At 50.2% G+C, this 27,149-nt stretch overlaps 1 long non-coding RNA gene across 2 annotated transcripts in view; it reads left to right on the top strand.

Annotated features, from left to right (window-relative positions):
* The window catches only part of LOC118973942 (uncharacterized), a 39,465-nt gene extending 17,773 nt beyond the window's left edge, over window positions 1-21,692 (top strand). Inside the window, exons 2-4 of one of the 2 annotated variants that reach the window (XR_012122947.1) lie at window positions 3,981-10,606; window positions 13,792-13,989; window positions 15,346-21,692. This is a non-coding gene — a long non-coding RNA (uncharacterized lncRNA). The remainder of the gene's footprint in view (window positions 1-3,980; window positions 10,607-13,791; window positions 13,990-15,345) is intronic. The other variant, XR_012122946.1, reaches the window with a different exon arrangement.
* Window positions 21,693-27,149: the final 5,457 nt, after the last annotated feature.

Below are 27,149 nucleotides of genomic sequence, written 5' to 3'. Positions count from 1 at the left end.
CACACATGCAGACTATGGGACCCCACACTGCTGCGTGCACTTCGCTGTTAAGTTCCAGAAAGCATGTTTTTCTGGCTTTGCAGAAACTCTGTGCTGTGTTGCTCCTGCTGTCTGTGAGATTCTGATTTCTTTTCTCCCCAGCATTGTGGGCTTGCCCTAGAACATCACAGATCGAAGCGGGGATCCTCACTGCCCCCAGCCCTGCCCACTAGACATGATGAGTACTCAGAGAAAGGAGGATTTTCCCCAGGTCTCCAGATTCATTGACCAGCTGGGCCCAAGCCCCTGCTCTCAGCTCCTGAGCAACCTGGGGCCCTTTATGTCTCAAAACCTGATTCCTGATAATTCCACAGGTGTACAGATGACACATTTAAAATGCACATGGTTCAGTCATGTTTAGTGATTCTTGTTTTTTTTTTAAGACTTTATTATTTTAGAGTAGTTTTAAGTTTGCAGAAAAATTGAAAGGAACATACTGCCATTCCCCCTTGCCTCCCACATGCACAGGTCCCCCTCTGCTAGCACGTCCTACCAGAGGGGACATTTGTGACGACCGGTGAGCCTGCACTGACCTACCGCCACCACCCAAGGCCTGGTTCACCTTGGGGTTCACTCCAGGCATTGTGCACCCCATGGATTTGGACAAGCGGATAATGACACGTGTCCATCACTATAATGTTGAACACGTTAGTTTCATAGCCTGAAAGACCCTCTGTGCTCCACCTGTTCATCCCTCCCTTCCCCAAACTCCTAGCAGCCACTGATTTTTTTAATGTTTCCATGGATTTTACTTATTTAATGATTTTTTTGAGATTGAATTTGTACCCCAAGAGGTCATTTGAATAAAGAGTTAGCCATAAAAGCTGAGGGGATCAGGTCCAGCCAGGTGTCCACCTTTGGGACAGAAGCATTCAGACAAGTCCTGGCCGAGCTTTCCTGTAAGTAACCAGACACTGTCTCGTGTCACTGTGATGAGCCATCCCCTCCGACTCCGCCCCCTTCTCCCGGTGGCAGTCCCCACCACCCCAGGCACCAGGAATCCCTAATGTCTGCCCGGGTTTCTGGGGCTCCATTTTTGTCTGGATCCCTCCGTCTGAGCAGGATCTGGTTGTCCTGTCGGCTGCAGCTCCCGACTCAGGGGACAGTGGCTACTTGGAGGTTGGAGGTGCTTGGAGGATAATTCTTCAGGGAAAGAACAGATGTCATATTCACATCAGCATTCCTGTGGCATTGCACTTTCTGTCCCAGAGTTTTGAGGTCTAATCTCAGGGTTTCTCAAACTTTAAGGCACAGAGTCATGCCCTGCTGAGCTGATTCCCCAGCCTCACCCATGGGGGCTTTGACTCAGGACATCTTGTGGGGGGGCCACGGGCTGCATCTCTGCATGAACGGGGGCCTCGGGTCACTGCGGGGAGCTCTGCCTCATGCGGAACAGGAGGCTGCCAGCCTCAGGAGACGGAGACCATCCACCCTCCTGGCGCCTGGGCCACATGGGGATATGGGATGGTGGGGCACAGAGCTGGGGCCCCAGACTTGAGTTCTGGTCCCAGCTCTGTGCCCCAGGCACTGACTGAACTTGAGCAAGTTGCCTCCCCACCCTAGCCTGTGTCTCAGTGTGGAATTATGGCATTTGAATTTGGGAAGGTCCCTTTCTGTCCTTAGTGGCCTGTGAGATTAGGAACCCAGGAAGTGTCCGTGCTGGAGCTGCAGTTACATGGTCAGGAAAGGGGAAAGGAGGTCGCCAGCATGCCAGCCCTGCTAGCCCTCCTGAGCGAGTCCTAGCGTCCCAGTGGCCACCACACTTCCCTCCTGTCCTCTCTCAACCAGCTGGCAAGGAGGGACAGCGCCCCCAGGTCTCTCCTCCTTGGCCCCCTCCACTGCCCCAGACCCACTGTGGTGGGGTCGCAAGCTCCCTGGACTCACCCCTGGGTCCCTCGTTGGTGTCTCAAGCATCTAGTGTTGGGCAAACTGCTTAAGACTGGGGGTCAAAGTGCTCAGGGTCTGGTACAGCTCTGCCACCGATGAGCTGTGTGCCCGGGCAGTGACATTATCCAGCCAACTTCAGTTTCTCACACCCAAGGGCATGTGTGCACAGCCGTGCATCAGCCTGAAGCCCAAATCAGGATCCTTCATGCCAAACACACAGAACTGGGTTCTAGCCTCAGAATTCTGACTCAGGAGGTCTGGGGCAAAGCCCAGACATAAGAAATTTGGTGCAATAATGGCTCCGTAGGGGGGTCTGAAATGATGCGGTCCTCAAGGGCTGTCCTGGCTCTGCGTTACAACGGCCACAACTAACTCACACTCGATGTCCATCTGTAGGTCGGCCCCTCACCCCCTCTCCAGTCAGTGCCAGCACTCTCTTCAGGTGTGTTTTGCTTGGAGATGTAGCCTCCACTCCCAGGTCTTTTCCTGCTATTTGGGCTTCAAATGCACATGGACCACTGCCAACAGGTGAGACCAAAGCAATCATAAAAATATTCTCTGGGGGCGGAATGAGGAGGCAGCCCCCACACTGCAGTCATCCTGGGCCATGGTCTGATCATCGTGGACATTCCTCCACCTCAGAGCAGCAGAGCTGAGCTCAGTCCTTCGGGCCAGTTGCCTCTGAGCAGTGTTTTCGGAATCTCTGGAGGAAGCCAGAGGCTGTGTTGGATTCTGTGTTTTCTGGTCAGACAAACGGCTTACGAGGAAGTCGCAGGATGTCCCTACTCCTCTTCAATACATATTATTATGACTTTCACACAATATTGTTGTTGTTGTTATTAATATTATGTTATAGCAATAGTGGTGTTAGCAGGTACATGTCTTTGAGCATTTGCTGTGTGCCAAAGACGCAGCTGCCTGCTGTGCGTCACCTCCTAGCCACACGTCACTGTCAGAGGAGTAGAGATGAGCTTGACCTGGGTGGTGAAGCTGATATGCTGGGAGCTGGGATCCGGCAGGGATTTGCCGGCCCAAGGAATGTGCTCTAACTATGGCGCCATCTGGCCCCCAAGACGCCGGACCGCCTCGGGAGGGAAGGGCGACAGCGGAGCCTTGCTGCTGGCCTGCCGTAAACCCTGCGAGCATGTTCTCTGTGCCGGTCGTTGAGGTTACGTTGCTGAAGCTCATTCTGGGGAAGGTGCAGTCCACTAGAAATAAAAAAAAAAAAAGAGGCCAGAAAAAACCCTAGAGACTCGATTCACCTCATCTCTGTTTTACTTGGAAGGACCTACTGTTGCCTTAACACAGTTCCGCATGAGGGCCTCACACTCACATGCCACTTTGTGCCAGGAGCTCACAGCGTCCTCTGAGGCCCAGTGCCACCACGCCCCTCCTGAGGTGCTGGCACGAGATGCTGGCAGGTCAGCACCTTGGCCAGGGTGCCATGATCTGTGGCACAGCGGGTGTAGAAAGCCAGGTGGGTCTCACCACAGTGCATGGTGCAGTGGCTCCTCACCAGGTGAGCTCTGTGAAGTGAGTTTTCCAAAGCCTGAGTGAGTTCTGCTCAGTCAGCTTGGGGAGGCCAGAAAGGGGAGGACCCAAGGGGGGAGGACCCGAGGGCGTGTTCTGTATTCTGGCTCCATCTCAAATCTTGCAGGGTTCTGTCTTCCGCTTCTGGAAGTGACAGCTCAGCCCAGGATTCCAGCCTGCTCGGGTCCAGGGCCACCCATCCCTATCATTCCAGCCCTCATTCCTGCAGGGCAAGAGAAGCGACCATTCGCTGTGGCCGTTCCAGCACCCAGTGCTGTGCTGTGGCCATTGTGTACCAGCTCACTTAAGCCTCCCACCTGCTCCTTTGTCCACAGAGCGCAGGCGCACAGAGAGGGCCAGAACTGGGCACCAACCAGTAGGCCCTGACACCAGTGTACTTTTCCCACTATTCTGTCTGTACGGTGAAGGCTGCTGTGCATCCACTCTGCCTTAGTATCAGGGATAAAATGATTCAACTTGATTCTAAGCTGGCCCTGAAGCTGTCACTGTCCCTTCTCTCCAAGGCCCAGGTTCCTGTGGTAAAGTGAGGTGAGCTCATGTGAAGATGTACCCGGTTAGAAGCAAATCCGAACCCACGCTTAACACCCAGATCCACGCTCCGCCCCGAAGGAATGCTGAGTAACAGAAGCACCTTTTTGAAAATGCCATCGGTTTCCTAAAAAGCACATAAGGAGGACACATTTCCAGGTACCATAGAAGAAGGCAAAACTGAAAGATGGAGCACCCAGCAGGGGCTGAGACCAAGAACCTTATGGGCTATTGGAACCAGAAATACATCTTAGGGGATGAGAAGCTAGCAGCTGCCTGGGGACATTCAGGGAGTGGCAGATGCTGTGAGCAGGTAGAGCTGGGCGGGACCAGCTCTGCAGAGCCAGGAGCGGGCCTGGGGCATCATCTCTGCATACAGATGAGCAGTGCCCGGCCTTCTGGACCAGGTGGCGCAGCATGAAAGCCTCTGCCCACCCTGGCCTCCAAGTGTGCCTGGCGTGTGGGGCTTCAGGTCACACTGTCTGTGCTGTTTGGAAATTTTGAGTGGGAATTGACTGCACCCTCTAGGTCCCCAGCCCAGGGAGAAGATCATTTCCCAGGGAGAGGTGCCTGTACAACTGGGGGGTGTTTCTGGGACCCCAGAGAAGGTCAGTTTCTGAGGAAGACGGGCTCATGCACCTGTGGAAACTCCAATCACAAGGATCGACGGACTCAAGTTCCATCTGAGGAGCTTCCGAGAAGGGAGAAATCAAAATGTGCCTTTGGTCATTCAAAACACATTTTTAAAGGGAAACAAGGTACATAGCTCAAATTTCCACAATAAGACTTGAAAAAAAGGATAATCACAAAATGAGAAATAGAGTCCCTGTCATAAAGTGAGTGGGTGTACTAGGTCTCCTGGTCTCTGCCAGCCTTCTTCTGCAGTGTTACATCCTAGGAACAGGGACAGGTGTCACTTGACCTTGAACCTCAGTGGACTTGCATAGTTCCTGTGCTGTGTAGGCACGTACTATACATGCACCTGCTGAATGGAGAGATTGTCGATGTGAGTGTCCATCATGAGCTGCGACTTCCAGGGTGTTTAGCTATGGACTGTGGCCGCCCCCAGTCCCTTCCACTCCAGCCAGGCCCAGGGGACCTAGCTGAGTCCACAAGGGATCAGTGTGCATTGCTGGAGAGGAGACCCCCAGGAGGGAAATAGCACCTCCTTCTGGGTCCAACATTCTGCAGTGCAAGAGACCCAGTGTGCGCTGTGGATCTCATCACGGCTGGTGGAAGCCCAGAAGGTCTCCCTGGGCCGGCTGACGCGTGCAAGCTCCCCTCAGGGGCTTCCCTGTCCATCGGCTGCTCTCACGCCATTTATTGCGTTCTCTAGTCCTGTGCTAAAGAGGATCTTTGAGAAATGACTGATACGGTAATGATCTACGGAACTTACTGTAGATAGCAATTAAATATGGCTAATAGCCAGGTTACGCTGACACATTAAAAGGCCCACAGGCTGCAATTTATGAAGACAGCCCTGCTGCCTCATTTGTGTCTGATGCATTTCTCTGGTTTCCGCTTAGGAGGTCTCATCTCAGAAGAAAATGATTTCTAGGCCTCCACCAGAGTCCCTCCAGTTGCCAGACCACCCAAAATTGCTTTAGCACAGCTTTATCACCCTCATTGCATCTCATAATGTCCTCAGGGTGCCTGCTGGCCTTTATCTAAACGTGAGGCTATGTCAACATTTCTTTGTGCAGAAAAAGGCAAGTGCAATGGAAGAGAAATCTTAGATATAATAGTGGGCAGAATCCTCATTCGTGCTGTAAGATGATCAGATGACAAGAACGGACACTAAGTGCTGGGATCCCTGTCCTAAACTTTGTTGATGCCTGGGTATAATAGACAATAGACATTCAGCAGAGACAGGGCGCTATCTATCTCCCCCAGTGGCCAGCAGCCTCCATAACGTCACGCCCTGTTTATCCAGAAACTTTACCCATGGTAAGTCTCTGGAAGGAAGAAAAGAGCGTGCTTCTGAGAAGCCAAAATGCCAACAAAAACTGTTGGGCAGCTCACAAGCGGCCCACTAGACAAGAGGTGACGAGGCCATCCCAGGGTCCCCACCACCGCTGGCCCCCTGCCCTCACTGGCCGCTCGTTCCAGCACGCGCACATCGTTAGCAGTCAGGGAGTAGGGGAAACGCCTGCTGGCTGCTCCTGTCCTGGACCTTCACCAAGACACTACTGACTAAAAATAGAAACAATGTTAATACTGTAATTTTGCACGGCGTGTTATTAGGATATCCTTGGCGTTTTTTCCCCTTCTGTGGACACGTTTCCTTCCCCATTCCTGAGGAAACAGCCAAGGCAGTGAGCTCTCTTGCCCCTGGGATTACCAACACTTCCGTGTCCTAGTGCCAAACACAGAAGTGTCCTGATGCAAGGTCTGGTTTTTGGAAGCCTGGGTTTCCCGGGGAGTCAAGCTGGCTCAGCCGGACTAGGAAGCAACCAAGGTGCGGCGTAGTCAGTGAGAAGAGAACCGCCAGAACAGGTGGGGACCCGGGGTGTCACGGGGCCAGGAGTGGGATCACTTCTTGTCGATTTTGTGTCTCTGCTGTTCAGTTAGTCCCTGGCCCCAGACACAGAGATGCTGGGGACTGTGTGACCCCTGAACGCTGAGCGATGACCTTGGGGAAAGCGAGAGATTCAGCTCCGACACAGCCCGCCTCAAAACGGGAGGGTGTAGGATGGACAATACCTTATCTGTGGGATACTTGGGTGCCAAGAGCAGAGAACACTTCTTTGACTGTTTGGAATGTATAGAACCTTCTAGAATTTTGTGCAAGTCCAGAAAGAATGACTCAAAACATGACTGAGATTAATTTATAACCAGCAGGTTGAAGAGAAATTTGCATCAGATTTAATTTAATTTGGAGAAACAACAGCATACAATGGTTCTTCCACTGTGGTCCAAAATTCTAATTTAGAGACTGCTGGTGAGATGAATTTCCCCAAAGAGGGAAGGATGTGGAAGGTGATGCTACAGCCCCCATCTCCGGTGCGTGGATTTCTAGGATAACAGAAACTGTCTTCCGGAGTGAGAATGGCACGCAAGTCTGCCTTGCAGAATGCCAGGGACAGGGATTACCTGTCTTACCTGTGGTACAGGTGCAAAGAGGTTCCAGGTTGTGAGCCTGCTGCCAGTTACAAAAATGACCTGTCCACTAAAGTCAAAGCTTTCCCCCCAGCTTTACAGTGATATGTGGCAAAAAAATGTGAATGTATTTAGGGTGCACAACTTGATGATTTGATATACACCTACATTGTGAACTAAGCACCACGATCAAGCTAATTAACATATCCAGCCCATCACATAGGTACCTTTTCAATTGAGAAATGTGCACATTTACCTTTTGGGGAAATTTCAAGTATACAATACATTATAATTAACCACAGTCACCAGACTTTATATGAAATCCCCACAACTTACTCATATTATAATTGAAAGTTTGTATCCTTTGACCAACATCTCCCCATTTCTCCCCCTGGCTCCCAGCTATTGGCAACTACCATTCTGCTCTTTGCTTCTATGAGTTTGATGATCTCAGATTCCTCACATGAGTGAGATCATACAGTATTAGTTTTTCTGAATCTGGCTTATGTCACTTAACACAATGTCCTCCCAATTCATCCAAATTGTTATAAATGACAGGATTTCCTTCTTTTTAAAGGCTGAATAATAATATATATACATATGCACACTTAATACATAACCATATGCAATATATAACCACAACTTCTTTGTGCATTCATCTGTTGATGGACAAGTAGGTGGTGTTCATGTCCTGGTTATTGTGAACAATGCTGCAGGGAACATGGGAGTGCAGGGCTCTCTTCACGATAGTATTTCATTTTCTTCAGATGAATATCGAATATCCAGAAGTGGGATTGCTGAATCATATGCTATGTCTGTTTTTAGTTTTTGGGGAACCTCCACACTGCTTTTATAATGGTTACACCAACTTACATTCCCACCAGCAGTTCATGAAGGTTTCAAATCCACCTCACTGTGGATTTGATTTGCATTTCCTTGATGATTAGTGATATTGAACACCTTTCATGTATCTGCAGCCATTTGTATGTCTTTTGAGAAATGTCTATTCACATCTTTTGCCCATTTTTAAATTATTTTTTGTGTTTTTGCTATTGATTTGTAGTAATATCTTATATATTTTGAATATCAAACGAAAGGATAAGGATATTATCAGACATGTGGCTTACAAGTGTGTCTTTCCATTCCGTAGATTGCCTTTCACTCTGTTGATTGTTTCCTTTGTTATGCAGAAGCCCTAAGATGTTATCTAAGGCTAAGACTTCTGGACTAAGGATGGAGATATCTGAGTTTAACTGGCATCTTACAAAAGTTGAATTGATGGTCAATATCTGAGGCCAGGAAAAGTATCAGCTGATGGACAATCAGAGGGCTCTGCCTTTAGGGTGTTTGCATCCTGAAAGAGACCCCATCTTCAATGACCTTGATGTCAAGAATGCCAGAATAATTTAAAGCAGGCTTCGGGCCTGCGGACACTGGGAAAACAGCGCAGGTCACCTACCTAAATACCCAAGGGTATTTAGTGGGGGTTCTGTGTTGTTCTGAGAGCAGAGGCGTGAGGAGGACATGTATGCGCCTCAGAGCAAAGCTGGGGGGCTGTCCTCACCCCTATGCTCAGCATGAGTGGATTCAAGTTCTCTGTGTATAATCCCAACCAGAGGAGATCTCAGAAGGAGGGCAGGGGAGGACCGTGAAGCAAGGCAGGAGGTTCTCACTGTTCTGGCCGCCGCAGGCAGGGTTCAGGCATGGGAGAGAAGGGCCTCCAGAGAAACAAGCATGGACATATCCCAGCTGGTCTCAGAGCCAGTGGGGCCGAGAGACCACCTGTTACCAGAAGCTGGTCTGTACACCCAGCTCCCCACTCATTGTGTTAGTCAGGGCACACCCCAGAGGGTGTCATTGGAGGGGGGACTCGAGGCTAAGGCAACCACAGAAATCAGTACTCCTGCCTGGATACTGAATGGGGAAAGCCACTCAGAGGCAAGACCTAGGGCTTTGGAAAGTACACCCGTCACCCCACGCAGCTTGTAGGGGTGCTGTAATCGGGAGGGATGGCCCAGAGGAAGCACGGATGGGTATTTTATGGCAAACTGACACAACAGAGAATATTGGCAAGTAGTAGGCTGAAAGTGAAGAAATTCTTGGTTAATTTCAAGAAACCAAAGAAATATTAGAGAGTGGAGCACCTAAGGATTCATAAGAGATTGGATTTGCCCACCTCATTCCAGGACCCAGGAAGCGGCTGGCGATGAGACCCAAAGCCCCCTCAGAGGCCAGACCTGGGGATGGAGGGGCTGGAGTCAGGGCAAGCATGGCAGCTCCAGCACTGCCAGCGTGTGTCAGTGGGAGACGTGATTTCAAGGGCATAGTGCCATGCTTGAATTTCAGAGAAAGGGACAAGCCCTCTTGACATGCCTCTTGTGACATCATGAATGCAACTTCCACTCACCTCCTATGACCCAGAGCCCACCTATGTGGCCACACCCACTGCAAGGGAGCCTGGGAAATGTAGTCTATTCTGATGGGCCACACGTCCAGCTAAATAGCCAGGGTTCTATTATGGGAAAGCACAGGAGTGCCAGTGACCAGAACCAACTGGCAGTTTGTGATAAACCACAGGGGATTTCTTGTCCAGAAAAGGGACTAAGGTAAAAATCAGAATCAATAAGATGAAGATTGAAAACCCACTGACAAATAGTGTTACTTGAGTAGAACTTTAAATGATGTGTTTGCTAATTTTTATGGTAGCTTCAGAATAGAAAGATGAGTGTCCAGATTGTCTGCCTTCTTTAAGTTAATACTTTTATGATTGTAGAAGCAGTAGTATATGTCTTTGTTAGGAAACACTTTCTTTGTACTTCATTTAGGAAAAAAATAGGAAGTGTGGAAAACCAAATAGAACTAATATTTATCACACCGTCAAGAGGGAACTACCTCATTTATGTTGGTTTATATTCTTCCTGTATTTTCTATGGATATTTACCTTGCAGGTACATATTTATGTTTATAAGAGAATCATACTGTATACACCATCTTATAACAAGACTTTTTCATTTTTAAGCATTTTATCACTGCCCTTACTTGTGGCTATTGATGTCCTAAGAATTCTTTCTTTCTCCCACGGAACTTAGTCAGGGCAGGAGGGGAGCGGGCAGCTCGCTGCGCCCACGGTGCCCGAGTCTTGGGGAGGAGAAGAGGAGCTGGGGAAGCCTGAGGAAGAGAAGTGGGACGTCCACCCGGGAGCTGTCGCGGGGCGCGCCGGGCTAGCCGGCCCCCCTGCCCGCACCGCTCGTTGCCCAGGCCCAGCGTGGGCTTTGCCCCGAGTGCTGGTGGCAGTCAAGCGGGAGGACAGGCCGGGAATGAACGCGCATCTCACCACCCAGGCGTGCTGGGCTCACAGGCGCAGGTGCGGGTGGAGAGGGGCGCGCGGCAGCCCCAGGTGTCCTCTCACACATGCCCCAGGCCTGCAGAAACGCTGCGCCTGGGCCACTCCACCTCTGCAAAGCTGTTTTAGACCTTCGCCTCCAAGTCCACGCCGAGTGAGGTGAGTATCTGCGGCCTGCGCCCTGAAGGACGTTCTGAGGGGCGCTTTCCAAGGAAAAGGCACAATCCTGGTTTGAACTTTAATTTGAATCGGAAACTACATTTCTTGAGTTATGCTTTTCCTTGGGCCATAGGTCAGTTTTAGTACCGAGGGGCGTATGGGTGTGTACCTGTGTGTGTGTGTGTGTGTGTGTGTGTGTGTGTGTGTGTGTGTGTGTGCTCCTGTGTGTGTGAGACGAGAGCAGACCCAGCCACATAAGCTTTTTATTGATTCCCAGTCTGTCTTAGTTGGGGGTAAAAGCTTCATTGCTAGTAAATGCTCCCTAGGATTTCAGTGTGAATTAATATTCTAAAAACACACACACACACACACACACACACACACACACACACACACACACAGCCCCGTGCGCTGACACCTCCTCCCTGACATGATGGATAGCAGGCTCCACCCAGTGCTCAGAAGGTCAGCGAGAGTTGCGGAATCCGTCTCGGGCTGTTCTTTGCCAGGTTCCCCAGGAGGGCCAGAACCAGCCTGAACCCTTGCTCACCATTTTCAGACTCCTTCCGGTTTGCAGCCTCCCGGTGCAGCCGGCGCTGGATGGAAGCAGGCCCCTTTGTTAGGGAGGCAGGGGCAGGTGTGTAGACAGGGGCTGTGCTGGGAGGGGGTGGGGGCCCTGCTCACACTGGGCAGCACGCCCAACCCGGCTTGCACTGTGCCCAGACGCTGGCATCAGTGTGGTCCTGAATGCTAGCTATTTGGGGAGAGAGGGAGACAAAGGCACCTCGCCTGGGAATCAGCCCACATGGGTAGTGTGTCCATTTAAACAACTTTCAGTCGCCCATGCTGGTTACCACCCCTCGCTGTCAGGCTGCACTGAGGAGCTCCAGCCTGTTTGTCAAGCAGATGGCTTTAGCACGTTTGTTACCCGCCCCCAGCTGGAGGGGGTGGGAACTAACCTGTCACCAGTCGGGGCAGGGCTGTGGGCACCACCTCTGGTACGTTGGGAGCCCTGGGTCCCTCCACCTACCTCCGTCTTGGGCAGCACAGAGATGCACTGAAATGGGGGCCAGCGTGCAAGGGGCCCTGGGCCCCTTGTCCTGTGATGGTCACGGGCTAGGTGGTGTCTGGGAGGATCACATGCTGACCTCTGTGTCTCCTCAGCATGTGTCACCCTGCAGGGAGATATCTCTCGTGTCTGTGGGGCAGATTCCCAGGGCTTTTATTTTAAGCAAAGTTGGCTGAATGGCTCAGGAAAAACCCTTTCTGGATGCTTCTTTAAAGCAATCATGTTGCCTTTCCTCCTAGACTCAGATGTGAAGGGGTTGCTGTCTCTGCTTCAAAAATATACAGAAACATGTGGAAATTTTCTGTTTTCCTGATCGAAAGCCATGTGCACCAAATGTTCACAGACCTGATCTCAGTGTAGATAAAAGTGAGAAACCCGAGGGGCAGCTGGCTGTGGACGCCCGGCGTTGTGTGCTGTAATTCAGTCATCCTGCCTGCAGAATTTCTTTGCATAAATTACAACCGCAGTGATAGCATCACTTTCACAAAAGGTGGCCTCCAATCGATCCAGCTCCCCCAGAGGTGGCTGGGGTTTTCCCAGCAGAGCAAGGCCGCCCTGCAGTCCTCTGGGCAGCGTATGCACCTGGGGATCCTCCGGCAGACGCCCTTTGGGCAGCACATCCCGGCTATTGCTTGTGCACCTGATTTTCTTTTTCTTCTCAATGTTTGCTGACTGCTAGGTTTTTATTTTCCTGGAATCAAGGGTTACTGGCATTGGGTACCACACTTGTGTCTGGAGGAGGGATATTAGTAGGAAATCCTGCTATTATAATACCTTCCGGGCCTCCTTTTTCTCTTGCCTTCTTTCCCCCCATGCTCTCATGCACAAGCAGTGGGTCTTCTTAAGCCTGGACAAGCACAGTCCCTGGGCTGCTCTGAGCAGCGCCAGGCCCAGCATTCGGAATGGCAGTCCTGCAGGACCCAGGAGCGTTCTGTAAGCCCCTCTACTGAAGTGCGGCCATCAGTCAGCCATGCATGTCTGCACTGTGGGGGCCCCAGGGTGTCCCGGACAACCCCTTTGAAAGAACAGGGTTTGAAAGATTCCTAGGACAGAGGCAGCTGACCTCCATCCCTGCAGCTTTACCTCCCAAAGGACATTCGATAAAAAGGAAAAAAACTGAATCTGTGGGAACTTTTCTATTTCCAAAGGGGTTGTCTCTGGATGACATGGAATATTTTCACATTTTCCTGAGTGACAAATTCCTCAAAAAAGAACTTAAAGCCCAAACCATACCTATACGTGCAATGGCAGGACTATATGGTGAAAAAGCAAGCTTACAGCTGGTGTTCAGTACAGGTCACATGTATTAGTGAAAAATATACAACATTATCACTGCTTCTCAAAGAAGTACTGATTGTTAAGAGATGCAAATTTACACTCCCTTGTACAATTACAGCACTAAAGGCCTTATCTCCTATCACATTACCATGGGAACGTTTGATATTTATTCCTGGGGACAAAGCAGAAGACTGGCCATCCTGTGTGTTGTGCACATACAAAATGTGCCTGGCAGCCTGGGTCTGCAAGGACTCTGATCACATTGTGTGTATTCAGGGGTAGTCATGAGTCAAAATGCTCCCATGCAATGATATTGGACGTTTCAGATAATACAACCCTGGATAACAAACGTTTTCCTCTACTCTGTTAACATGTGTAAATAGGAAGTGCTGAGTAGAACAGAATAGTGAAGAGAGAGACAGTTAAGAGAGGCAGGACACAAAGATCATATATTTTCACTGTGAATCAGATTATAGTTGCCCGCCCTCTAGCTCGTCTGTGTCAGACTCAGCAGATGGTTAAGCTCAGTGAAGTCCATGGTATACGTCTGTGCACACATGAATGTCAGTGTGATGCGTGTGTGTGGTGTGTGTGTGTCTGTGCTGTGTACATTGCATGAGTCTGGCCTGTGACAGTGTGGGATGGAGCCCAGGACAGAGCCCCCTTCCCTGACCCCTGGAATACAGCACCGGCCGCAGTAGGACTCCAGCCCCAGGGCCCTGGTGGGGGGACAGAAGGGCTGGGCCATTTTCAGGAGGGGCTTGGCTTACTAATGTCCAGCAGTGTGGTTTGTGTGTTTCCCATGTTATACATTTCCACCCCTTCTTTCCTTCCTTAGATTAAGGAAGGAAAATCTATTGAGATGATTCTGTGGGACTTCTCCTGTTAAAATAAACCTCATCATTCCCTGAGCTCTTTGATACTAAGGAAGTGATCACCACAGGCTTTGAAACCAGGCAGCTCGGGGTGCCCGTCCCACTCTCCCTGCTTGCTGAGGCATGGTCTCTGCCATCTTCTCTGCTACTCCAGCTTCTTGGTGAGAATTTCTTTATCTGCAGGATGGAGGTGATAATGCCCACCCTGCTAGGTCACAGCAGAGAATGTGTGTATGGAGGAATAACATGTGGTACACCATAGGAGCTCAGTAAATAAATAGGAATTATTACTGGTCTTGTATGTGGATCACAACGTACATTGATTTAAAGCAAGTACAGTCTTGGGATTAAAGATAAAAAGGTCATAAAATGCCAGATATGTGATTATTTGAAACATTTGCAAAGCTCTGAATACGGAGATCATATAACAGGGTCTTAGCTTTGCCACTAATTAGTTACATATTATGTCAGACAAATTATGTCACCTCCCTGGATTTCATCTGTAAACAGTGGGCTGCGTCCTGGATCACACTAAACAGGCAGTGGGGTGTGGAGTCGACATTAAGGAGGGATCTCTGGGACATCTGCACATCCGCCTCCCTTCCAACCAGGTCCTGCCTGCCCGCTGCTCGCCTCTCCTCTTCTCTGCTGGAGAAAAGCCTCCCTCCCCTCGCTCACTGTCTGGAGGCCATGGAGGGCAGGCACGGGCCTGGTTCTCAGGTGCAGGGCAGCCACTCTTCAGCACGTGGCCTTTGCAGGCAGACCTGCCACTGTCCCTCGGGCTCCCAGGTCTATGCCCTCCTGGTCAGGCGTTAGGAGGTCAGGAGGACCCTCCTCCCAGAAGCGGCAGGAGATTCCCATTTCATGCTTGGAAATCAGTAATCCTCCACTCAAGGTCTGTTTTTGCTTCATACTCACTCCCCCTCTGGCCCCTCAAGTTCCACACCCCTAACATGAGAGGACAGGCCCTGGGGTCGCACCAGCACCACGTCGCATCAGAGCCAGTGAGGATGCCCAGACTGGGGCGGAGAAGCAAGGGCTGCGCTGTTCCTGGTCAAAGCCCGAGAGACCCCAGAGCAGAGGAGACGGCTCCTCCGCCTCCAGGGACACAGACCGGGATCCCGGTGGGAACAGAGGACGTGTGGTCCCAGCGAGCCAGGGAGGAAAAGCAGGGGGTGCCATTCTCGGCCTGAGCTGTCCAGAAGGCTGAGTCCCAGTGACAATCAGAGACAGCCCAGCAGGCAGCAGCTGAGGCCCCATCCCCGGGAGCCATTTCAGTTGCAGAGTAGGCCACAGAAGGGCCCGTTGGCCCGACGGTGCTGTCTGCCTGGCTGTTTGATTGCCAGGCAAATAATAACCCGAGCCCCCCCCCTTGCTCCGGGCTACAGGGAGGAGAATGACCCGCTGTGAAAAGATTTAAAAAGATTCTGGGAAGGGAAAAGCTGGCCTACATGGGGCCAATTCAGCACCTTTTGGAGGCTGTGAGCACGTCCTTTAATTAAGGCCCTGTTCTTCAGGTCATCCTGCAGAGATGCACGTGCCTCCCATCTGCCATCCGACACTGCGAGCAGCAGACGGACTTCACACTGTCATTGCCAGGCTTGCTGCGGCCCACGGTGATTTTTCAAGGGAGGCAGACACAGACTCACTCATTCCTTCTCTTTCTTCCTTGCTCTGAAAGATTCTACAAAAACCACATTAAAAAGCGTGTGAGCTGAGCAACTCCATCTATCAAAGGAAGGTCATCAGCAGGGTCCACTCCAAGGATACACTGTGTGTTACCAGCTTTCCACACAAAGCATGAAGACCAGCGTCCTCTTCATGGACCTAATCTCCATTTCACCCCCAAACAGCATCTGCCTGAAAGCTGGGACACAAAATCTTTCCTCTATCAGAAGAATTTCATTTGCTGCAATGCATGTGGCAAACATTCAGGGCCCAAGACATTCTCTGAACAGCCAGGTTCTGTTTGGTGTCACTGGTGGTGATTGTAGGTCGTTTGGTGCTGGGCCCATTCTGCAGATTGGTCCTGTTCACATGGCATAAGCCCCTGGCCTGCCCGGAATGCTGCCTGTCTGACCTCCTGGAAATCTTGCCGTCGCCAGAATTGTGCTAGCTCAAGGCTCCCCCTACCTCCCAACCCCAAGACATGGCTGCATTCCCAGGGAGGGGCCCTGATGTGCTGGGTCTGCCTCCCACCATGTCTGCTGTCTTCCGAACCAAAGGAGGTTGGTGCACACCCAGCCCAGCCCAGAGGCAGCTCAACCCACCCCAGAGACAGCGACGGGCCGCAGTGGCCCAAGCCACTATACCGTGGTGGCCTGTGGGAGGACCACTGCCCTGTGTTATGAATAGGGAAGCTAAGGTCATTGCTGATGTGTGCTGGATACAAAGGAAGTGCAAGTCAGAGATCCTTGTCCTGCGGCCTCTCTTGAAAAATGACCGATCCGAGAAGCTATAAATGGAACGGTGGGAAGAGGTTTTCCTGTACCTGGGAGATGGCTCCCTGCCAGGCTGGCCCATTAGACACCTGCTCCTGTCTGTGTGCAGGCCCCCCACGGCCCCGCCCCCTGGACACACCGCCCTCTGCTGTCCCCTTGCATCGCCCTTGACATCGCCCTTACTGTGCGCTCCTCCTGCAGGCTCAGGACCCCCGTGGATGCCCTCATCCTGCAATTGTTTGGTTCTTCCATTATCAGCTCAAAGCTCGCTCAGTCTATGGGGCTGAGAAAGCATTTTTATTATATCCTTTTAATTATTCAGATAAAAGGTTCCTAGACCCTGATTTATCTCTGCTGCCTAAAGAAAAATGGAGAGTTAAATGCAATTCCACTTTGAAAATTACAACCTTAAAAACAAAATTATGGCTCAACTGAAGGTGTCCAGGGAAATGTGCCCATTGAATAAGCTTGATGATTTTTATCATTTCAAGTACATTGCCATTACCATCATTTATTAACCATGTTAGAGACCAGGAACTGGATATTATTAGTTCACCTTTTCAGATAAGCAAGGGTGCTCACAATCTCCTAGAGTGGGATCTAATTTGGTGGCTGGAAGAAAAAAGGAGAAAGATCTTACAAGAAAGATCTGGTTTCTAAATCACACATAACAAACATCTCGTGAAATCATGGAGAAGAGTAGAGGCCTGAAACGGTCTCACGTTTATGTCCCGTGAGAAGCAGCTCGGTTCCGTGGGGAAGTAGTTTGACATCAAGGATTCAGTCTCATGCCTTACACAGACACAGACACACGCACACAGACACGCACACACAGACGCATACACAGAGACACACACAGACACACACACACACACACAGGCTCTAGGAGGGTCCAAGCAAAATGTCCCTGTGCATCAAGAAAAGGGCAACATCTGCTGACTTGCGGCCCTGTGCTCTGGGGGTCCCATGCGGCTGGACTAGGCCACCATGCAGGAGCTTGAGCATGCCGGACCCTGGACCCATGCCCCCTCTTTCCAAAGGCCCAGTGGGGCTGGTGCGCCCACAGCACACCCCGAGGTTTAGCGCCTCAGTGTCTCCAGTTTCCTCCATCCCAGTGAAGCTTCTCAGTTATGCTCACAATTTTTTCATTTCCTAAGACTCACCCATTCCCACAGTCCCTCACCGAGGGCTCTACCAGTTTTCTCAGTATTCCCACTGACACCCAAGACTTTAATTTCCAATTTTATGCTCACGATGTTGACACCTTTATATCCCACTCACATCTCTCTGTGGAATCCCAGACACACGGTTTCAAAGTCTGCAGGTCAGTTCTGCCTGAGAATAACCAAGGCCCCTTGACCTCCCCTCGACCCCGCAGGTGATGTGTCCGTGTTCTTCTCTCCCGGCCTTGTCCTGCACCACTTGATGCTTCTCATGTTGTCTGTCTTCAATCAGTGGCGTTCCCATAATTAGCCCAAACTAGAAATCTAGTCCCTTCACACACACACACACACACACACACACACACACACACGCACACACACACACACACCTCTAATTTACTAAACTCTGTTTCTTCTGCTGCTGCAAGAGTTCTGGTGTCCTCTCTTCCCTCTGACGGCTGTCACTCCCGGCTTCAGACCCCCACCATTCTTGCCCACAAAGCAAAAGCACCTAACCTGTTTCCCATATTTGGGTTGCTCTTCACCCTCCAACCTGTCTCCCACCTGCCTCCAGAATTACTTTTCACACATCAAGCTTTGTTTCCCAGCAGTTAAAGAATAAGCTTCTTAGCTTATTACACCTGTGCTTCCAACCTCCCTGCACACCTGTGCAGGCCCCTGGTCACCCGACCCCCTTCAAAACCCGTGCCAGTCCCAGAGGCTGCGCTCTGGGTTTGCAACTTGGAATACCTTTCTTTTCCTTTGGTTGCAAAATACATTTTCAAGACCTCTGTAAATGTTATTTGTACTACATGCCACATGGTATATGCTATGTGATGTGTGCTCTGTGGTATATGCCATTTGGCATGTACTGTATAGAATGTGCAATCAGATCTGGTGAATCAAAGTAAAAGGCTCATCACATTCTCACTTCTGCCTCCAACTCCGGGCGTCCTGCCCTTTGCCACGCGCCACTGCAGCAAGTTCCAGGTAAACTAGGTGGCGCTGAAATTGGGAGGGTCTGGGAGCCTCTGTGTGACTGATGTCTCGGGCACTGGGATGGAGCCCAGCTCAGACTTCTCCTCTGTGCGCTGAGCCAAATGGCCTGCCAGGGAGACCACGGACTCACCTAACTCCTGTTCTTCTCTGGCCCTTTGCTTCACCCGCACACTTCCAGGTCTCGGCTTTCCCATGAAGTGCTCCAGGCTCCCTGATACTGTAAAAGCCCACATAGTGCAGGAGGTGGGAGGCGCACCGGAAGGGAGCCGGCTCCCGTGACCTGCCCTGGGGGCAGTTGACTTGTACGCCTACGCAGAGGACGGGCTTCACTCTGACTCGCTGTGGCACTTACATAATACTGGTTTCACATTTGTTTCCTGCATCCTGACCAAAATAAGGTGTAATAGTCATAGATGATGTCCCGAGAGGTTTTGGCCATTCTTACTTACAATCACTAATTAAGATGTAAGTCATAAGTACACATCTCGCATGATATTGCATAAAGTGTATCGAACTTTAGCGGGAAAAGATCACCTGGGAGACCCTGAGAAGCATAGCTGGCCTGAGCTCTAGAGACCCTGAGGTACCATCTGCCTTCCGTTAGAGATACCCTGCCTCCAGCAAGAGAATGTAAGAGCAGAGAAAAAAGCGAAGGACAGACAATAAATGTGGACATGATGAGCACAGCTGTTTTATGGCTCACGGAAGCCCTGTGTCTGCAGAGTCAGGAGTCTCAGTGAGTCGGAAGAAGGAGAGATGCAAATAAATCCATTCCTGAACTATGATCACAGTGAAATTGAATGCTACCAAAGAGGAGGATGCGATCTTAGAAAAACACAGAGAAAAGACAGAGCATCTACAACAAACTGTTGTCTGATAGGAGACTTCTCAACAATGCTCAGGGAGGCAGAGAGACCCATGCAGGAAGTCTTGACTGCCTGAGAGAGGGGGACATGCCAAACGGCCAAGGGATCCGTCCCTGCCTGTTGGCGGAGCTCAGAGCTAGTTACATTGGCCTATTCATTCAGCACCAGGAGAGGTAATTCCGGCGCCCCTGGCTGCAGTGTCCTCATGGGGCAGTTGGCAGTGCTGACGGGTGGCTCGAGGAGTCCATGCAAGTTAAGAGAAGAGGGACCCTGACTGCTGTCAGATGAAAAACACCTTTTAAGGACAAAGATAAGTGTAACGTGCCTGGCTGAGTCTCTGTATAGCGCTATGTAGAACTGAGGTGTTTTTATTTCTCCCCTGAAATTATGTTCCTTTCCAGCAGTTACTCCAAAGGCTGAGCCATACAGATTCTAGCCCCAGAGCAGGAGAGAGCAGGTGGCAAGGTGTTTTAGGGACTCTAAATTTTTAATGTTGATTTTCTTGATCTCATCAGAATCAGAGAGATCACAGAGAGAGAAGACATTGTCATATTTTAAATCCCCCCTTCTGTATATCAAGGCTTAGATTTGATCACAGAATTTTCTGCAGGTAGGTCCATGAGAGTGGAGAGAGGGAGGCAGAGAGAAAGACAAGGAGACTGAGAGGGAGATGTGCTGAGGCTGTCCAGTCGTCCAGGGAGGGGGTGAGGAGGGGAAACATGGGCAGGGCCAGGAGGGTGAGGGGTGCAGGTGAACGATGGTAGGTGGGCTACAACAGCTCTTTGCTCAGCTATCTGTAGGGCTTGATTTATTGTGCCTTTTCTTTAATATCACTTCCTCTGGTCATCTTGAATAAAATCTTCCCTGGTCATCTTGAATAAAATAACATACGCCCCCTCCTCTGTCTCCTTCTCTTTTTCAGTTAAGCTTGCTTTGTCTGTAAACACCCTCCCTCCTTACACTGGACATCTACGTCTGGGTGGGGTCACTGTCAGCCCTCTTTCTGGAATGCCTTATCCCTTGCTCTCTCCCAGAGCCTGGGCGTGGCATACGTACCACACTGCCCATACAGACAGTGGACGAGGGGAAAGCTGCAATCTGAAGGGGCTTAGCTTGGCCTGGTCTCCAGGACCGCCGCAGGGAAGACCTCACAGAGTGCTCCGTGCACCAGCATAAGGAAACCATGTCACGTCCAGTTAGCACAGCCGGCCAGAGGGGAGGCTGCCCACAGGGACCTACCTGAAGGAACGCAGTGACATGAAAGTCAACCTACATGAAAGACAGAATGGATCTGTGTGTGCGGGTCTAACAAGGATTGGTTGTGAGCTCTCAAGGCCATGGGAACCTGATCCAGAATCCACGGAGTTTCGCTTGTTCAGTTACACAGTGAGCGCCATCGTAATTGGAAATACAATTATGTGGAAAGAAATCCACTTCCTTTTCCTCCTTTAACAAATAAAGACATGTGCATTTTGCATTAACAGTAAGGAATAAATAATAAGCTAGAATAGAAATTATGACACAATGGTGTAATGTCTATAGATTTCTATGGTCCCTGGAGTCTGCTGCTCCAGAAATGTACTTTCTTTCCCCTGTTTAGAAATACTCACAATTCTTTGTTGATTCAGTTCACCACATACTCACACAGGAACATTGGGACAGAAATGTATTCAGCATTCTGTGGGCTCCTTTCTTGCATTGCATGTCAATTAGGACACCATTTGTCTTGCGAATTTTATCTCTTAGAACATTCTCCCATGTGCTGTTGGAAGATAACACCATTTGCAGCCTTTGAAGTTGCTGGGTCTTACTCTGTGTCTCCTAACACCCCGTAGGTGTGTGTAATCTCACTGTAACAGAATGTTGTCATGTCTTGTTGACTAATGAAGCTCCCTCGCTCCAAATCTCCGCAGCTGAAAGTTCAAGTGTTAAATGGTGGGACAGTGAATACCAAAGGGGGGCAGACAAGACCACTCAGAAACTGGCTGGGATTTTCATTCTTATTCTTCCACTTCTGCATTTTCCCTCATCATGCCAGGTGCCGCCTGGTCACAGACACTAGAGGCCTCAGCCTAGAGCCTGAGACCAGGAACTAGATTCTACATGATGAAAGACAGCAAATTCCTTCAGCTTGGTATTCCAGCAGCGGCCTGCAAGATGCTTAATCCACTTGTTTATTCATGCAGCACACACTGAGTACCTACTGTGTGCCACACAGTGGGGCAAATGCTGGGGCTGCCATGATCCAAAGTCAAGATTCTTGCCTGCAAAGTACACAGTCTGATGGGAAAGGCATGTGGACAGGTAGAGGATGATATGGTGAGGACTGGGAGAGAGGCCTGCATGGAGGCCCATGGGCTCCGAGGATGGGACACTCTTGCTGTGGATGGAGGGGCCCAGTCAGGGAAGGCGGCTTTTGAACTGTGTGATCAGTTCCAAGAATGAGGGGAACTGACATAGGAGGGGAGCAGAGTCTAGACCATCATGAAGGGCCCCCCATTCTCCTGCTACAGGGCTTGAGCAGTCACTGAGAGGGTGCCAGCTGGGAAGCCCCCGGGGCACCTGAGCTTGAATCATGCCTTGATGACTGCATTCCAGGACGGATTCGATGGGGGAGAGTTGTGGGTGACACAAATTAATGAACTGTTGCAGAGATGACACAATGAAGGCCTGGGGTAACAGTGCTGGCCGATGCTCGGGTTACTAAAGGACCCCGTCAGTAGCTGGAGTGGAGGTCTGGGGTCTGGTTTGCCCCTGTGGAGTGAAGACGATGCTGCTCGCTGAGTCAGGGAGAGTGGATGGAAGTCGCTGTTGGAGGGTGCCGTCGCCATCTCAGTGTGGGTCAGGTTTTCTTTGAGGTAGAAATGTGGACCATTCAGCCAGCCGTCATGAGACCTCCAAGAGGAAATGTGGGCCTTTCAGAGGACTGTGAGCCCCTCGAGCTCCAGAACAAGATTGAGGCTGGGATGCAGGTTCGTAAATCAGAAACTTTACACAGCAGTTATAAGCCAGGTGTATAAACCGTGAGAATAAAAGTAGCAAAAAGATAAAATGTAATAACTGAAAATCCTGGGGAATGGTAACATTTGAAGAAAATAGGAAGAAGGAAACCAGGGAGGTAGATTGGGAGCGAGTTGTTTCAGAGGTAAGGGGATCCAGGAAAGAGACGAGGCCGGCCAGCCAGCAGGAGGGACTGCGGTGGGGAGACACGGCAGATGGGTCGGTCAGATGGGGAGGAGCCCCAGCCCCGGGCTGGGCAGTTCTGAGGCCTCAGGTGAGCTCCAGGTGGGTAATGGTGGGGGCTGGAGACTAGGCAGAGTGAAGGGGGTAGCATGGAGGTACCGGGAGTGGAGGGCTAATCTGGCTCATTTGCTTTAATCTGTAGATGGGGAGACTGAGGTTCAGTGGATTTTTCCCAGTGGCACCTCTAGGCTTGAACTCTGGTTCATATTTGAGAAAACATGCTTAGAAAGAATCAGGAAGGGCCTTGTGGAAGGCCGTGAGTTGGGCCCAGGACCTGAGGCCTCCTGCCGTGGCTGATGCCAGCAGCGGCATGGGACCAGGGGGCGTCCTGAGCCGTGCACTAGCGTGACCACCAGAGCATTGGCAGGGGATGGAAGGAGATGCAGGGAGCGGAGCTGGGCAGAGAGGGCGAGGGGTCACACCCCGGTGGTGTGGGCAGGTGAGGAGTCAGGAGGGAGAGACTGGACAGGGCGCAGAGGAGGGGCTGGTGACTGGAGATGAGGCTGGTAAGTGCCCACGTCTTCTTGTCTTGAGGAAGGAAGTCATTGGCAGAAATGGGAGAATCTGGATGACGCACTGCTCCTTGGCATATAAGATGCCTTTTTGTAAAAAGTGGAGGAGAAGAACCCGTTTTAGATGGCGCCAGAAGGCCCGCTGCCTCTCGCCTCTCTGAGTGTGCATGTGCTCACGGCGACCCCCCGCGGTCCCCACGCTGCCCCCTCTGTGAATTCTCCTCAGGGTAGCCATGCGCACCCTGGCCTTGGAATGCACACCCCTCGGGGTCCCGCCGCGCCCGTCAGGAGCGATAGAAGGAGAGAGCGCAGTGCTGAGGCCTCCTGTCCCTGGCATTTCATTACTTTTACAAAGGAGACAAGCACACATTCATTAGGATACTATGAAATATTACCCCAAATAAGTAAAATTAAATTATACTTGTCAAAATAAATGAACACTGCACATGCCACGATTCGGTGTCCCTAATTTTCTAAATTATGGTTTTTTCTTACTTGCTAATTTGTGGAATTCGCTAACTCCCTGTGGCCCCCTGTCCCTGGAGAGAACCAGCCCGCAGGCTGCGGCTCAGGGCTCGCACACCCTGCTCCCCGGGCTTCTGGCAAGCGCTACCTGGGGCACCATGTGCACTGATGGATTGGTTCTTTTTCTCTCTTCAAGTGTATCGCAAGCTGCACATTAATTTTCACCCTTTGAGATTAGGGCTGGGAGAAGTGTGTTCTCTAGGCAGATGGAAGACGACCATTTTGCTCTGAAATTGGAAATCCCAGTCCACAATCACTGTGACATTGCCTTATTTTGAGTGTGTGTGTTTTCTTATGAATGCCAAGGGCAGACAGTTGCGTCATGTTGAACTGCCCTGAGCCGTCGTACTGACCTGTCCCCTGCAGAGGTGAAAACCCTCTTTGGCCTTGGTGTGCTGCAGGAGGGCTTCCAGCCTGTGTGGTGTTCATGGCGTGCTTCCCGGTGGTACGAGGCATTCTGCAAGAGCTTTGTGAGTATCATCGAATACTCAGCAATGTTGCTGTGATGAGGCCCTTTGACTTCCCTTTGACGAGTCTGAAGCTCCACGCAGTTCCGTGGACTGTCCAAGGCCCCCCACCTGGTGGCTGGCAAGAGGCGAATGCATGGCCTGGGATGTGTTTTTACCTGCTTCGGCTCTTTATTGGCTCTCATCAAATTCCCTTTAGATTATATATTATTAATGTGCTTAGATAATAAAAAAGCAGGATATGTGAAGAGAGAGCTTAGGGAGATGGCGGAAGAGGACCATGAGGGGCAGGTATTGAAGAAAGGCCAGCATAGTTATCTCTTTCCTGATTTTAACTATGGGCCCTTCTGTACCTCGGGGCATGAGACCAGGGAGGCCTGGACCCTTTGCCCGAGGCCCCCAGGCTGGAGACACTCCCCTGGGGTGGGGAAGCCCAGGGAGCTGAGGGCAGCTCCGCCCTGGAGCCCAGCTGACTCCAGGGAGCAGGTGTGCGGTCCTGCAGCAGACCCAGCCCAGAGGGCAGTGAGCGAGGTGAGAAAGAAATGACTTCCTGTAAACCATCAAGTTTGGGGGTGGTTGTGGCACAGTCATAACAATACAGCACAGCAGAGCTCTGCTTTATACGTGCTTTGATCATATTTTATCAGAAATCTTAATCCAGTATACACATTACCTAAAAGAAAGGCTCTTTCAGGTAAATGTCTTTGGTCTAATTATGAGAATATTCATGGAATAAGGGGAAACAATTTATGATGAAACTATTTACTCTTAAATGTTTAATTTAATCACAAACCAAATCCATTTGATAGAGGCTTTACTGTGGCCAATTCAATAAGATGGGTTTTGCTAAGATGATTTTGAATTTTCCTAAGGAAAAATTTGGGTTCCTGGACCTGTTGATAGCCCTAGGGTTAGCCAATTATATTTTCAAAATAATACCTAATATGCTACCAGTATTCAGGAATGAATTTCAGTTTCTTCCCAGTTGGTCACCATTATCCCAGGTAACAGTATAATCTGCCAAAAAGATACACCATTGATGTATTTTAAAAGCATTTATATATCCGATGACCGTGTAATGCGATTTGGCTGAGCCCAGTTCTCAGAGCTCACATCTCCTTCACTAGATCCCAGGCAGCGAGCAGAGCTCCAGGCACCCCCGAGTCTGGGACGGGATTGCTGTGCATCTGGGTGAGCCCCAGCCGCCACCCCACATGGAGCAGATGCCTAGGTGCTCATCAGATTTTGCTCTGTTCTTCTAAATAAAAGACTGCCCGAATCCGTCTACATGTAGATCTAATAAATATTTTTAGGCTTGTCTTTATAGAGTCAAGTCTTACTAAAATCACGGGTGTCCCAACCATGTAGCATTTCTCTGCTCATTGCCTTCCCAGCCCAGGGCCTCTGGGCATGTTTGGCCCCTTTGGGGACCATTTCTCCCATTAATTTATCTCCTTCTCGACATTCAGGTCTCTGCTCCTCCTCAGATAGGCTGACCCGACCACGTGACCTAAGAGTTTCAGCCTGTTTCTTTTTTTACGTATTTATTACACCTGGAAATGTCCTAGCTCCCTACTGTCTGCTTGCCCATGGCCTGTCTTCTACTTTGGCTAAAACTGAAACCCCCAGAGAGCAGGACCCTTGTGCGCTGTCCACGGGGTTCTTCCCCACAGCCCGGGAAAACAGCAGTTGTCCCATGAATACCTGTCAGACGAATGAAGGAAGAAATGAGTGGATGAATCATTGATTTCCTGAACAGAAATGCCTAACAGTTTTGCTGGCACTGTAACCCCTGCTGTCCTGCCAGTCCCCACCTCTCAGTGGGCTTGACCCTCGGGCTAGTGCCCCCTTTTCTAGATCCTACATGGGGTTCCGTTTGCAGCCACAGCCATGTGCTATGTTCAGCCTTTGAAGTGTGTTTTAAATCATCTGCTGCTACATTTTAAAAGTCATCCTTTGGTCTTTCCACACCCTTTTCTTTTTATTTACTCTGGGTGTGGTATAAAATCTCCAATACATCGCTGCGCACGCCACTGAGAGCTGCAGCATTGACTGGTTACGAGGACAGAAGAAGGGTTATGTGGACAGGGGGCCACCGCACTGACAGGCTCAGGGGCTCCGGGAGTCGGGGGACAGCTGCCCGGTTTCTAAAGGTCACGGGTGTGGCATTTCTCTGCCGGGGAGAAAACGGGGTGGGGAAGTGAGTCCTTCTCACCTATTTTCAGACAGGAGTCCACAAGTGCATGAAAAGAATCTCCGTTTAATTCTGCTGGCCTTGGGGGTCCTTGTGAATGCATCTCAATTCCTTAACACATCTTAAATTGCATTTTCCATTCAGTCATGTGCTCAGAGGCTTGGTTTCTTAACTAATTACATCTGAGGCTCTAGCCAGACATAAATTTTAACAAAACTGCCTGTTCATTTGCCTTCATTAGAAATATAAATAAATAAACAAACAAACAAATAAATAAATATGTTTTAACACATCAGTTGGAAAAGAATCTAAGGAGGGTATTTTTTTCTCGTTCTGTCCTTCTACGGCCTTTTCAGTTAACATGCATGAGTCTCTCAGCATATAGGCATACATTGCAAAATTCAACATTGACTCACATACTCTGAGAATGAAGAGGGTAATCCGATGGTGGATTCCCTGTGACGCAGGAGAGTATAGGTATAAAAGCAGGATACTTGCACTCTGCTTGATTTTGCATTTATCTGTAACAAACGCCTCCTTGGACTTTTTCTCGGCCTGCGTACAGTGTGGGAGCAGAGGCACCGCCTGACCCCTGGGAGCTCAAGCTGTTCATGTTAGTTTATGTGCAGACACGGCAAAGTTCTTAAGAATGTCTTACCAGACTAATCACTCATTCATTTAGCATGTCTCGAGTTAATCTGGAGAACAGATGCAGAAATCTTCTCCCTAATGGTTATAAAATCTATATGTAAGATTAAAAATGTACATGAAATGAGATGGCTGGTGAGATACAAAGACCTGGGCCCTGGGGGAGATAAACTTGAACCAGTCATGTCTGGTTCATGGATTTTGTTTCCAGTGCTAAGAATGAATTGTAGAAATACCAAAAACATGGCACAGGAAGGGTGTGC

Source organism: Manis javanica, chromosome 1 (assembly GCF_040802235.1).
Source record: "Manis javanica isolate MJ-LG chromosome 1, MJ_LKY, whole genome shotgun sequence".
Lineage (NCBI taxonomy): Eukaryota > Metazoa > Chordata > Mammalia > Pholidota > Manidae > Manis > Manis javanica.
This window is presented reverse-complemented; position numbering and strand designations above follow the sequence as displayed.